Below are 14,612 nucleotides of genomic sequence, written 5' to 3' on the forward strand. Positions count from 1 at the left end.
ATTTTATGAATCGCCTCGTTTTCAAAATAAGAACAAAACGTCATAACATAAGAAGTTGTGTGGTGATCTGGACATATGAAAAAAGTAGCAAGTTACTTAAGGTAAAATTGCGTTGTATAGACCTCAACATTATGAACTATTTGCTAAATAATTTTTCTAAATACTAGCACTTGAATTCGAAATTAAAAACATCCATGAGTGTCGATATTACCGCGCATTTTCTTTGTTACAGTACTTTTGTTACCTCTGAAATATTTCTAAAAGATGTAATCCACACTTAACAAAATAGATCTATATCCATCCAGTAAGCATGCGTTTGACTCCTACGCACCGACCAGTGTACGTGTGTGATTAAAAAGTGTTCACCAAATGTAAATACCATAAACTTAGAAAACTATTATTATGTCGATTAAACAAAAGAATTCGATTAAGAAAGAAAAATAAAATAAAATAAAAAATAAAAACAAACATACAAACATAAAAAAATACAATACAAACCACTTCAAACTCACTCAACACGAGAGGGTATGCTCGTCTTCTTGAATCGTAAATGTGTAAATTTGACTTAACTGCGGTTGTTCAATAGATACGAAGAGCAATGCTTCATATCGGCTAAATTACACGTTTCCCAAGATTGTGCTCATTTCCTAAGCGGGAAAAACTTTTGGCCAAACGGAGTATCTTGTCATGAATGGTTGAGCGAACGTGAATGGCATAAGAGACTCTCAGAAGACCCCCGAGAGTATAACCACAGTACAACTTATAAAATTTATCATGATTAAATACATAATAATAAATTTAGTATTGTTTATGTCGCTATCTTTTCCGTCATTTATCATTTATGAACAGTCTTTAAAATTGTATCATGGAATATAAGGGGTATCATGTCTTCAACAGATTGTCTTAGCGCACTTATTATTTTGACAAAATGTGATGTATGCATACTGTCTGAACAGAAGTTAAAAGAAACATCGATAGATTTTTTTGCATAGTTCTATAGAGAATGGGTATTCTTGTATTGCAAAATCAGATCAATTACCACCTGATTATAACGCATACCATGGAAAAGGGGGACATAGCAATATTCAATAGCAATTATTCAGTTCATTGTATATATTTGGTGTTTTCATGCCCTCAAGCGAAAGCTTGGACGAGTATAACACTGTATTAAATTCCTTAGATATGTTATACTCATCCTATGGAAATCAAGGGAATAATTTGATTGTAGGCGATCTTAAAGGTAGTCTATTGTCAAAAGATAGGTTGGTGCCTCATGCACTCAAATCAAATCAATTATTGAAATTTGCAAACAGAACTAATTTACGATATGTAGTAAACGAAATACATTACAAAGGTCCAAACTATACATTTGTAACAAAAAGTCAATGTTACACTATATTCTGTTTGATGATGTTGTATGTAGGCAGATAGGGACTTATGAGATCCTTGCTGAAGGGGAGATAAGCAGTACTTCCGATCATTTACCAATATATGTATCTATTGAATTTAACTCAAAGCCTCACATAGTTTTAGAACAGTGCTATAAACTTACATCATGGCATCGTATAACAGACGCCCAAATTGATCATTATCAAAAATGTTTAGTGGAGTCCTTAAACGCTTTATCCGAGGATATAGAAAGTGGGGTTATAGATATTGACTCTGGATATGATTCATTTGTATCCGTCGTCCTAGATGCGTCAGAGTGTGCTGTACAAAAAAAAAACCTGTTTCAACCCAAATACGAAACCATATTGGACTGATGACCTAAAGAAGCGCACAAAGAGGAGCGCAGACTCCGTAGAATATGGATGTCCGAGGGGAAACCGCGGGGTTATCAGCTACAAAAACTATATAAAGACTAAATACAATTTTAGAAATATCCAACAAGCTGCATGTGAAAACTTTGAGAAACAATGTTATGACAATTTAAATAGATATGCGGAATTAGACATTCGAATGAATAAATGCTTTTATCCAAAATTTTGGTCCTTTTCATATTTACAACTTTATGTAATATATGTTCTTTTTCAATGTATGATCAAGAACAGAAATATGATATGCTGAATAAAATTGAAATAGCAGAAAGAAAAGTGTCAGACTAGAAAAGGCATATTCTAAGAACAATTAACCAAGATGGAGGTATATGTTGTACATGTAAATATGATAACTATGGAGATGTCAATGCTGATTACACAAAGTCAAATCATGAACTGTGTACAATTTCAACAAAATTTACTTGACACAAGTAAATTAAAATTTAAGCAACATTTTTGGCATCTTTAACTTTTTTTAATTGAATTATATGTTTTTATCATAATTGATCCACACTTATGCATCAACCATTAGGCAGGTTACACAGGTGTTTGTAAACCTTAATATATTTAATTTGGAGAGAAATTCTTGAAAGAATGTGATTTTGTGCCTGAAATCCTCATTTCAAGTTTTTAACCTTTTACTTGCAGGCAGAATGAAACTTCGAGAAAATCTGAAGGAAAACCAGATGCTTATAGTAATGGATTGGGCAATGAAATTCTTACCATCGCTATATAGAGAAAAAAGGGATTTAGTTGGCATATTTCAGTGTGCATTTTCAAGGACATTGGTGGAAAACTTAAGGTAGTATATACTTGATGGGCTGTATTTGACTAAGGAACTGAATGAAAAACAGATAAATTTTATGATCTGAACACAAAGTTTTTAATTTAGCCAGAAATATTGATCATCGTTTAAAAATATGCTATTTATTTAAAAAAAAAATACATTTCAGTCTTGTCTATGTCATATTAAGGTTCTTGTCCAAGATCAAAACTCAGCACCTATAAAAAAAGGATCACATATGCTTGTGTAAAGATACATTGATCAAGGGTTTTAGGTCAGCATCTTTGTACTAATTAACTGTGACATTTTTTCTGCTTGATACACTTGCATTAAAGATTATGACAGAGTTCTTTGCAACTATATGTTATAGGCTAGAAACCACTAATTCCACTTCCCATAGGCTTCTATGCTAATTTCACAATATTCAATGGCTTCTCTGGACTTTACCTTAACTTTAACCTGCAGAGGACTATATATCAGCATGATTCTACATATGTCAGCTCACAATCCTCAGAATGGCATGTGGGGTTAGCAGACTTGCAGTGCAGTACTGGTCACCGGAAGTGAAGTGTCTATAAATAGCATGGGATATCCCAGTGTTTTCACAAGATAGGGGTATATTTAGAAATCATTATGGAGATTAGGCTTCACGTCACAAGAAGGAAAATGCACCTATAAATTGTACAGAAATATTTTTCCTTTCTGAAACTGTTTAATTTTTTTAAATAAGATGAGAACTTTTTTCACAACACTATGAGGAACAGGGGTAATTTCTGCGTAGGACTATTTTTGCGTACGTTCCAAATGCTCATTGGTTGAATTGGTGGTCTGTAACCTTATAGGAACATTTAAATTATGTATATAGATTGTAGAACATCACCCAAGCAACATTACCTAAATTTTTGTTCAAATGGCAAAACATTTTTAATAAGGTAAAATTTGTAAATCGTTGATTGCCTATGATTTTTTAGGGGGCAGACTTTCTGACTGACAGTAATTAGTACTGAACTGTGTTGTTTCTCTTTCAGCATGAGACTTTCGCCCATCTGTACAATTTAGTGAAACAATACTGGTTTGCTGTGGCATCCATATTAGAAAATGTTTTGGTGAATGTAAAAGTCAGAATGTCATCGATTACTGAAGTATTTTTAAGATCTGATAATGCTGGATGTTATCACTGTGGACACCTATGGGAAGCTATTCATCGAATCAGTAAACGGACAGGTTTGTATGTAATCCTTCTAGTTTCAAGAACAAATCAATTAGGTCACCCTGAATCCTGCTACTTACATTCTCCCATGTCCAACATTTGTATTAATAGAACTTGATTTTCTTTTAAAAACAACTGTGGAAAAAATACTCTATACGTGATCAAACGACACCATATTTTTTGTAAATGTATGCAGTGCATGACTGAATTCTCTATATTGTTCAATCACAAGTAGAATGTTTTTATTCTCCTCCTTCTTAAAATTATCGCTGAGACCACAACAATGACATTGGTTAAATTTCTAGTTAAGAATCATAATTACCAAAGTTGTTTACAACTGCTCCATTTCTTTCTTCTTTTTATGTATACTTAGTTGTTACAGGACAGACAATACTTTTGGTTCATTATTATATACACAATTACCCCAAAAAAATTCTACATCCACACTCCTTGTTGTGTACTATATTGTAAAAACATTTGACCTTGTCATTATTTTCAAATATCTTAATCAGGAGATATGATTATAATGAGGCCTAGGCAAGGAAATCGTATTTTGACAGTAAACTTGCCCACATGCGGCGTAAAATGAGAATGTATGTTGTATCGGGTGGAAACATCGAAAACCCCGTACATATGAAAAATGCAATTCAAAGTAGAAATGGAGTCGTAGGATGTACTGCAGCAGTTGCTGAGATAAATCTAGAAAAAAACAACATATTTTCAGTCATAAATGGAAAGGAGTACAAATTATTAGCAACTTGGAATTCAGAGAAAAGGAAGTTTTGATATGGAAAGCCTATGGTATTGGCAATGGAAAGTCTATTACTATGTCAGATGTATTATTTTAAGTCTTTAGAGTTTTTATTTGGCCTTATGGAGAGGGGTTAAATAATATAGAAATCATCTACAGAATACCTTATTTATGGATCTTGTAAATATAGGTTTCATATCCAGTGATAGTTGAATATCGCAAATATGAATTTCAAAATGAAAACAAACGAACCTTGGCAAATTTGTTATTATGTTGAAATTAAATAAGAGAATTGATATTTTGTCCGTTAAATGATTCCATTCTTCCGTTTATGACAAACAAACAGTGTAAATTTACCAAAGAAAAAGAAAGAAAATGGAGAATTAGAACAGGAACTCACGATGAAAGATGAATCTGATTTGTCTACATGTAATTCAAGCACATGTAACTCAAGTTCTTCAGTTTTTGATTGTCCTGAAATTGGCTGCACCAAACAATACCAACACTTCTCAAAACTACAAAATCATATAGAGTTTGGTCGTTATGCATACAAGTTGGAAAGAAAATCAACATATGATGAAATATAACTAAAATGGGCAGAAGTATGTAGAGATGTAGATATCAGACTGAGAAATTTAGAAAAAGGTCCAGAATCAACACACGATACGAATGAACAAGAAGTCAATTGTGGAAGGGCACTAGGAAAAGGGAAAAAAGTAATTCGGCATTCAAAAGCAGAGAAAGATTATCTCCTACATCAGCTTTTACCATTGGACAATCAATAGGGAAAAAATCAGTCCATCTAAAGCAGAAATGTTAATCAGAAATAGTCGTGATGAAGGAGGAAGAAAAAAGTTTAGAACAGACGAATACCTGCTTACATCACAGATGGCCTCAAATTTTTTTCCTGACTGGCTTTGTTATCCAGACAAAATCAGCTTTCAACTAGAGACCAGGACAATTTGAATGATGAAGACTTGGCTGCTGTTTTATCATCCTTTGAGGAAAATGAAGTTTGCCAAAACATTCTTTAATCATATTGACATATTTTATTTTTACTGTGTTTTACGTTAATGATAAGGGCATATGTATCGATCTAGTAAATGAAAACATGAAAAGTGTATCACCTGTTACTAAGGAAGTACTTCTTAAAATTTGTAGATCTTAAAAATATTGAGGTGTGAGCAAAGATTGTTGTTTTTAGATGGAAGTCACAAGGACTTTACGTTGAACAGGTCAAACAAAAGTTGATTGGCAAACATAAACCATGAACATTAATAGGTACCCAACATAGTTACTTTCACAGTAACCCTTTGGAATCAAGTTATGAACGAGAAGTTGTTTTAGGTATTGTTGTCTTTTTTTATCCAATTTAAGAGTGGTCTCATAAACAATAAAACAAATGCTTACTGGAAGATGATTTCATGAAACTTGGTATGCAGTAAAACACAATATTCTTGAATATTTATGATATAAGGAAATACAGGTACGGATGCAATATACAGAGTTGTATATTTGTGATTATATAATAATTAAATTTCAGTCCCCTGAACTTTGTTTGAGATACAACTTTGATCTATTAAAGTAAATTCCAGAAATGTTCATTTGAAACGGTTTGTTAGCTCAACTCCTGAAATTACTCATGAGAATTTATTAAACTTAGTAGTCAGTAAAGGGCAGAGCTATGTACGTGTAGTTGTGCATATTACAATGTAATAGAATTTGTTTTTTGAGTTCCAAAGATCAACCACTTGAATTTTTCTCAGATCAAACTCCTCTGAAACCAGACAACAGATTTTGGAAGATTTATGATTTTTTACAAAAAGTGTGCATCTTTAGTTAGTTTTCAGTTACTCAAAGTATTCAGAAGACGACTTTCTTATCATGTAATTACAATGTATAGAAATACATTATATGAATTTATTAATAATAAACCATTATTGTCTTACAAGAAAAACTATTTTTTTTTAAGCACAAACATATCTATTTTAGTACACAAACTTTTAAGTTCAGACACAAATGTTTGATTGGAAATGAGATTTCTCTGGATTTTCATTTTGTATTGATATCTTCAGCCTTTCCTACTTTAGTGGATGGGAAACTAACAAAAGGTTGATTTTTTGTGATGTGTTTTGTTGAGACATTTGTTTTGAAATAATACTCAGAAATTTGGAAATTACTGTACAAAAAAATTAAAATCTTGCATAGGAGGTCAAAATAAATTATTGATAGGGGGTTGATATAACCTTTTGAAGGAATTTCCAAACTTCCGACTTAAAACTGACACCAAACATTGAAATGTTACCAAGAGAGTACAAATATCAGTTAACAGGTCAACATGATTGTTTATCCTCATAGATTAATGCAAGAATGTATCTTAGATCAAGAGAAACAAATTTTATAGGTCCACATGCTAATTTTTAACACATAAGACTTTCACATTTTGGTGGGATAATCTTTCTCTTGGTTTTCATTGCTTCATCAGTAGTTATTTCCAGAACTTAAAAACTTTTAAAAATTATTATCACATGATGAAAAAAGATTTTATGACTTTTTAATGTGTTTTGATGAGATGTAAAAGATGTTAATGCTTAACCCGAATAATCCAGTTCCTCTTCGTTTCCGTTTCACTTCACTCTCGAGGGCCTGAACGCAACCAATGAAAAAGTCTCGTCAGCTGTACCGCTGATTCAGGTTTCCAATCAAAATGCGTATCACGCGTGAGACTGCGCAGTACACGTATCCGGTTTTATTAGTGTGGAGAAACAAAAACAGACATGGATGTTGACAAATCGATTCAAGAAATTGAAGTTAAGTATGGGTTTCACTTCAAGGAAAAGCAGATTGAAACCGTCAGATCTATATTGAACAAAGAAGAATGCTTCGTTGTATTGCTTACTGGGTATGGGAAATCCCGAATTTACTTCCATTTGCCAGAGCTATTTGAATTGACCACTGGCACTAAATCGACTATTTTGGTTTTGTCGCCACTTAAAGCACTCATGTTAGACCAAGTAAAGAGATTGAACAACATTGGGATATCATCAACAGATGTTGGCGAATGTCAATCCGATACAGGTATTTAGCATGATTGAGCTTTTTAGAACCAAATCTATTATGAAAATTTTGAATTGTTAATTGACACATATTTAAAATGATTTTACGTACATGTATGTAAACAAATACCACAGATGGTTTCCAAAAAAGGGTCTTATGTGCTGCTTATGTGCTATTGTGTGTTTCTATTATTTAATTTCAATGTCTCTTAAAAGTTCTACAGAACTTGTGTAGGTAGTTACAAATAAACTGACTTAAAAAAATATAAGGTTTATGTCTGTCCGGCCGTCAGATGACATACAGTGTAGTATTAAGTTGTGAATCATAATTTAATCGTTACTTTTCAGGGGTTGGAGAGAAAATAAGTGCAGGTCATTTCTCTCTGGTCTTTTCCTCTCCCGAAGCTGCTCTAATTCCTGGCATCAAGAGAAAAAGCTTGGCCACTGGAGCTTTCAACTCATCTGTTAAAGCAGTCATTATTGATGAAGCTCATTACATTAGAGAATGGTAGGAACATGTGCATCTTAGGTAAAATATATGAAAACGATAGCATTTCATCAACCTAGGAATGCCAATTGGTCTTCATGAAAGAACACATGTTACTTTCAATGATTAAAATGGTACTCTGAATATCTTTATTATCAAAAGCAGATAAACTGTTATGGCTTTGCAACACACCTATGGTTGTTACATGTACATTGTAGCTGTTTAAACAAGTGCTGTAGGGTTTTAATGTACATTATAGTCTTATTCATAAACTTACAAATCATTTTAGTAGACGTATGTTGTTTTCAAATATTACATGTACTTGTTAGTTATATTTCAGACGGGTGCATTTTTGTGTGCCTTCTTTTTAGGGGCTCTGAATATAGAAGGGAATATTCAGGGCTAACTGAGCTTCACTCAATTGTCCTGGAGACACATCCTTCATTGCATTGACTGTTACTGCCACCAAAGAAATGAAAATTGAAATCATTAAAGTACTTGATATGGATTTAGTCAAGACAAAGACAGTGTGGACGCTCACTGAAAGAACAAATCCGAGGTACAATGTCCACGAAAGCAATAAACATGTAACAGAATTGCAATGGTTACTTGAAAAAAACGTGACATGCGAATGCATGCTATCGAATAGTTTCTTTGAAATGAGAGGCACTATTGTCCCTGTATTAATCGACATTTTCGCGTTGGTACCATTGACGTCAGTTTCATTGAACGTTCTCTCAGTGGCCAGTTCGTTCACCCTATTGTACCATTCTTTTTCCCAGATGTGGTTACCTGAACGTCTAAAAAGTTATTGTATACTGCCGAAACATAATTGCCTGTGCTACTTTATTTGAACAATTTTATATTGAACTATCAGAATGTGCTTATTCTTTAGAGGAAAGGCAAGTAGCCATGTTTCACCGGTCTACTGCAGAGACAAACAAAATCCATGTGTTGAGAGAATTTCCAAAACCTGACAATCAGTTACGTGTTGTTTTCGCAACAATTGCCTATGGAATGGGTGTTGACATTCCTGATGTTGATATTGTTTTACATTGGGTGCACCGAGAAGTTTTGCAAGAAAGTGGACGTGCTTGTAGAGATGGGAGACAATCACGGTCTTTAGTTTATTATTCAGGCTTTGATATTGCGAAAGGAAGATGCCAAGAAGCTGTTACTGACCTGTGACCTGTGGAAGGAAAAGAAGTGCACAAGGGACATTTTATTTCAGTATTTCAAATTAGAGGATTCTCCTCCACTTCATACTTTACAAGGGGCATGCAAATGTTTTAATATTTGTGAACTCATATGCGAGTGTGGATTTTGCTCTGATTTTACATGTACAACAAGTGGTTTGTCTTCTTCTAAGAGTGAAGAAGAAGACTTGTGTAGACTATTTACAACAGAGAAATTGAATCTACTAAATGACAATTTGTTAGACTTTCAAGATGTATTGGAAGAAGAAAACTTGCCATTTGCATACTTTTTAACCAAAGCTGCCATACAAGAAATTGTGCAAAATTCACCTGATATTTTGTGCAAAGAAGACATTCAAACTCTTGGACTTGAAAATAGTGATTTAGCTGAGGAAATTCTGTTGATTGACGAAATTATGCGAGATAAAATAATTTTCTGCTTGTGTGAGAAAAACAACATTGACTCGGTCTGCATTTATGTGTGTACATGTAATGCAAAATCTGACATTAATATGAAATTTCAGAGAGAAAAAAACGTCGTTGTCTGCCAGGCAACCTGATGAGTCCGTAGGGCGAAATAGTATAATGAAGGTCATTACACATGTTTTGTTGTATTTTTCATGTGCATTGTAATAGAATTATTTCATCTATTTTTTTGTTTTGTCATAGATATTGAATATGGTCATATTCCTTTTCTTTTCTCTTGTTGTATGCTCATACATAGAATTTTTCATGGTCTTGTAGGTCCTGATGATACTTCAGGGTTATTCTTTTTGTGGCTCAGACATTCAAATATACTGAGATAAGAATTCATGGATTTCGCATTTATACAAATGTATAATGAGCTGCTGTGTCTGCTTTTGGTTTTTCATACCTGTCATTCAAAAAAGGTGTTGATGGGATTACATTGGTTAGGGGTTTTGGTGTACTACAAATTATTAGAGGAGATACTATACATGGTAATAAATCAACACGATAAGTTACAGAAACAACATTTTAATAAATAAATATATATATTCTAAAACGACATCTTTAAATCTCAATTCTTAAGAAGTTTAATAAACAACATTTTTAATAAATAAATATATAATAAACAATACCTCAATACTGTAAAACTCCTGAGTTAAATGTACATTTGTATCAGGTATCATGTTTCTAAAGCACTACTTTATACGATTTGCCAACTTGTATGTTTAAACTAGTATATACATTGTATTTGAATCACTTTACGCACTAAAATGTTTCTGAACATGAAAGGAGAACCAATAAAAGGCAAATTGAATATCTACATGTACCTGTATAATATTAATTGAAGTTTACTCATAACAACAACTTCAGTTGACAGAACAATCATGACAATGGATAGCAACTTAATTCAACAAGAAAGAAAATTTCAAAATGGAGTATTGGAAATAAACATCATTAAACCAAAACTTTATACGATGTATATTACACATAGAACACTCATTGTAATAAAAGCATCAACAAAACACTAAAAAATATTAAACGGGAATTGTACTGTTATAACATGTATATTTCAGCACCGAAAAAGTTAAACTATAATACTTTGAGTATACTGTACAAGAATATGACAGTCATATGTAATTCAAACCTCATTATACAAGGCCAGATTAAATTGGTTGCAAAAATTGACCACACTTTGAGAACTAAGGTACATATAGCTTTAACACTATATCAAGCTTTCAAGCAGACCCTTATTCTATAATCACCAGTGAAAATGCATACACATTATTTACTTTCTATTTCTAAAATGATTAGATATAAGCCCTTATTTTTTGTCAAAAAGGTCCTTAAAATAAAAAAGTACTCTTATTTTGCCCTAAAATATCCCCTAATTTTTCGCAGCGTTGCACGAAAGTCTGCTATATATGTGTATGACTTTTAATATCTATGCATGTACAGTTGTAAATATATAACTATAAAAATATAAATAGACAATATCAATGAATCTGGTATGATGTAAGTCGCTGGTGTTAAGCTAACAGTTTTTGTCTGTGAGCCTACCACTAAATTTCTTGCTATCAAACTTAACAAGAGGGTTTCTGTTAATATTTATGAAGGACACTTGTGAAATCGAAATGGAACTGCTTCAAATAAGTTTTCGGGTCTCAACGCTGTTACAAGTTTGTCTACATCTTTTTGCAACGATGGTTTGGTATTTGATGGTTTTCCAAAGTACTGTTCTAAACCCTTTGTGTATGAATCTATGTCATTGCATTCCTGTAAGCTTCTGCCACATCTCTTAATAGAATCAGAGGTCAAATTCCCATGCAAATTATTTAATGCATCTTTGGCACGAAGGTTCATGAATTCAAGTGCCAAGTCACCCCAACTCCTCCATGGATGTTTACACATCTGTTGTGTCTCAGCTGATGGGCCTGTCTTGGGGGAGGTAAGGCTAACAACTGGGCTTGTAATCGAAATGATAACAGCTGATTGGTGTGGTTGTAATTGGGAAAATTTAACATATCAAACGTCCACGTCTGAATCAATCTGTTACCGTCATTTTCCTTTGCAGCATCCTCTCTAACCCAGTCCAGAAGTCCATCTCATAGTAAACTGCAAGAGTAAAATTTAAAGTCTTCCTTTGTTTTCTTGTGATTCTTGTTCATCAACTGGAACAGTCTGTACGGGTTCGTCATCTTCCGTATGTAGCACTTCAATGTCTGTATACAAACATATACTTCGGTGTTTCTGCCGACATCGTCCATCCACAGCATAGTTTTTGGAGACAGCTAGGATATCCACACTTTATTCTACTGTTTTCCTTGTTCACTTCTTCCTGGTCTAACTTAGTGGGAACTGTGTTTATAAAAAATATAACAGTACAAAACTAGTTACATGTTGTTTCGAAAGTTCCCTTAAAAATCTAACTTTTTCTTCAATTGTTTATTTGGCCATGAACTTAGTTACCTCATCTGTTATTTCAATTCCTAATATCTGGAAATCAGCTAACACTATATATCCTTTAGTAACAAATCGAAGGAATTCTCGACAGTCGTTAACTGTATCTTCCACCTAAAATAAAATAAATGATGTTAATTCCTTTGATATGGAATAAAAGTAAAATACTAGCTGTTCAATGTAAATTAAAATCTAAATCCTTGATGGTGCACATTTGATGTGATAAACTTCACCAACAGCGTAATAAATACAAGCTACTAACAAAACACATACAGCCTTGTTTTTGTAAATGAATACTTCATTGAACAATTACTTTTACTACTGTTATGTAACATCATATTCACTTATAAAATAATTTCTTACAACTGATTTCACTCCTCTTCCATCGAACATATTTCGCAACTGGAACAGTGTTCCTCTTTCCCCATATGGTGTTCCTTTATCATGAACATTGCATATTTCCTAAAAGTGTAAAAAATGAAATAAGTCTAAAAGGTGCATGTATATGAAATGAAATGAATGAAATGGTAAACTTATGTACATGCATGTGTTTAATTTATAAATAGTGCTACTATTGTTTTACATTCCTAAAATTATATGATGTCACTGGACTAAGGATTAAATTTAAACTTGCTACGATTCTTTCTGTCATATATGTGTTATTTTAAATTAATATCATTGCTAACAAATATTCATTCACTATCCATGTTAAGTAGCTGTACAAATGAGAAGACAGTGAATAATTAACAGTGTTGATATACACATTTGGTAAAATATTAGTACAAAGAAAGATGTATCACAAGTCTAGACAAAGCTCACTCTGTTATAACAAACCTGTAATGAAATGACATGGGAATGCCAATCTTCACTCTTCCATGTTAAACCCTCTAGTCTGTCATCTTGTGTGATTCCATCTCCTCTAGCTTTCTGTGCTGTTGTACCTCTTTCTACACTCAGGGCATCACCCCCAGTAAAATTGGCATCATCTTGTCATTGTGGTTTGGCACATACTTTTGCATATGTTCAATGACAGCTATCATTTCTTCCGTTTTAATTTCATCAATCTCAAGAATACCAAGGGTAATCTGAAAGGAACAAATCTTATAATTTGCATGCAATAAAAACAACATAAGAAAGATAAAAATAATGTAATAACACCAGAGTTAGAAATAGTAGCCTACCCGTCAGCCTGAGACTGGTTATTTTTTGACAGTGCTGACCAATTTCAACAAAAATCTATATAGCCATATAGTAAATATATTAAAGAATTGTATTCAGGACTTTCTAGAATTTGAGTGAGTTTCCTACCCTGACAGCCCTAGAACAGTGTATATGTAGTTCAACAAAATTATTTTAACACAAAAACATGCCAATCAGTAACTTTTATCAGTATGGTTCAAGTTCATTGTACTGTATGTCAAAGCAACCTAAATTTGTTAACAATGTCTAGTGCAATCATTCCCATTCTACCAACATGGTAAATGTAATACCATGTATTTTTTCAACACATGTAAATTAAGCCTAAATATCCAATGAAATTAGCATATTTTAATGATATTCACAGCAAATGTAATTATTCTAATATAAATAATACACAAAAGTATTTAATTACATAATAGCATGCTTATGGAGTACTTATATATAATTATTGAGTAATTTAAATGCATTTTTAGGGAGAAAAAATAAAACAATTGCTGGAAATCTTTGACACATGTACAAATATAGAACTTACAACATTGCTTTTCCTATTAGACGGATCAATATATATGTGGGGGATGTGTTGTACAACTTAATCCTTCAACTCTTGTAAAGATGGTATAAATTCAACAAGTGTTCGTTGTATCAAAATTTCAAAGTCACTTTCTAAGGCTTTGTGGTATGCTTCATTTGGCATTTTCATGAAAATGCTGCCAAGTGACTTTTGGAAAATCAACAAAAATTGAAGTCTCAACAGCAGTATGAGGACAAACTTTAAGACATTTTCCATTTACTGGAATTTCATTCTTTTAAGTTAGATTACTATTTGAGATTTTTTTTAAGTAAAAACTGGTGAAAAACAGTATTTTCCCATGAAGAACAGAATTTGCTGTTCTTCATAATAGGCTCCTGAGATTTGCTAATGCAGGAAATATCAACCCCACCCCTACCCAAGAGTAATTACTCCGTATCATGAAATATGTTTTGTTGTAATATAGTTAAAGTGTAAATTTAGAAGTCATGTACGTTGAATTATAACATTATTCTTACTATATAATTTACATATTACTGATATCTATTTGTAAATTGGTATGTCATTATATCTATTGAAGAGGAAAATAAAGGTAATGAATGCGTTTTAAGGAATTACATTACATGCACAATGTACCATTCATCAGCAGCATTACTG

General features: G+C 32.7%; 3 pseudogenes; 2 read left to right on the forward strand and 1 right to left on the reverse strand.

Annotated features, from left to right (window-relative positions):
• The first annotated feature begins 2,033 nt into the window (after positions 1-2,033).
• LOC148609956 (uncharacterized) lies at positions 2,034-4,659 on the forward strand (annotated as a pseudogene).
• A 2,680-nt stretch (positions 4,660-7,339) lies between these two features.
• On the forward strand, positions 7,340-9,861 carry LOC148609957 (uncharacterized; annotated as a pseudogene).
• A 1,513-nt stretch (positions 9,862-11,374) lies between these two features.
• On the reverse strand, positions 11,375-14,120 carry LOC148609958 (uncharacterized; annotated as a pseudogene).
• Between the last annotated feature and the right edge of the window lie 492 nt (positions 14,121-14,612).

Source organism: Perna viridis, chromosome 8 (assembly GCF_037379345.1).
Source record: "Perna viridis isolate PV_CMFRI_1.1 ecotype Kerala chromosome 8, ASM3737934v1, whole genome shotgun sequence".
Taxonomy (NCBI): Eukaryota; Metazoa; Mollusca; class Bivalvia; order Mytilida; family Mytilidae; genus Perna; species Perna viridis.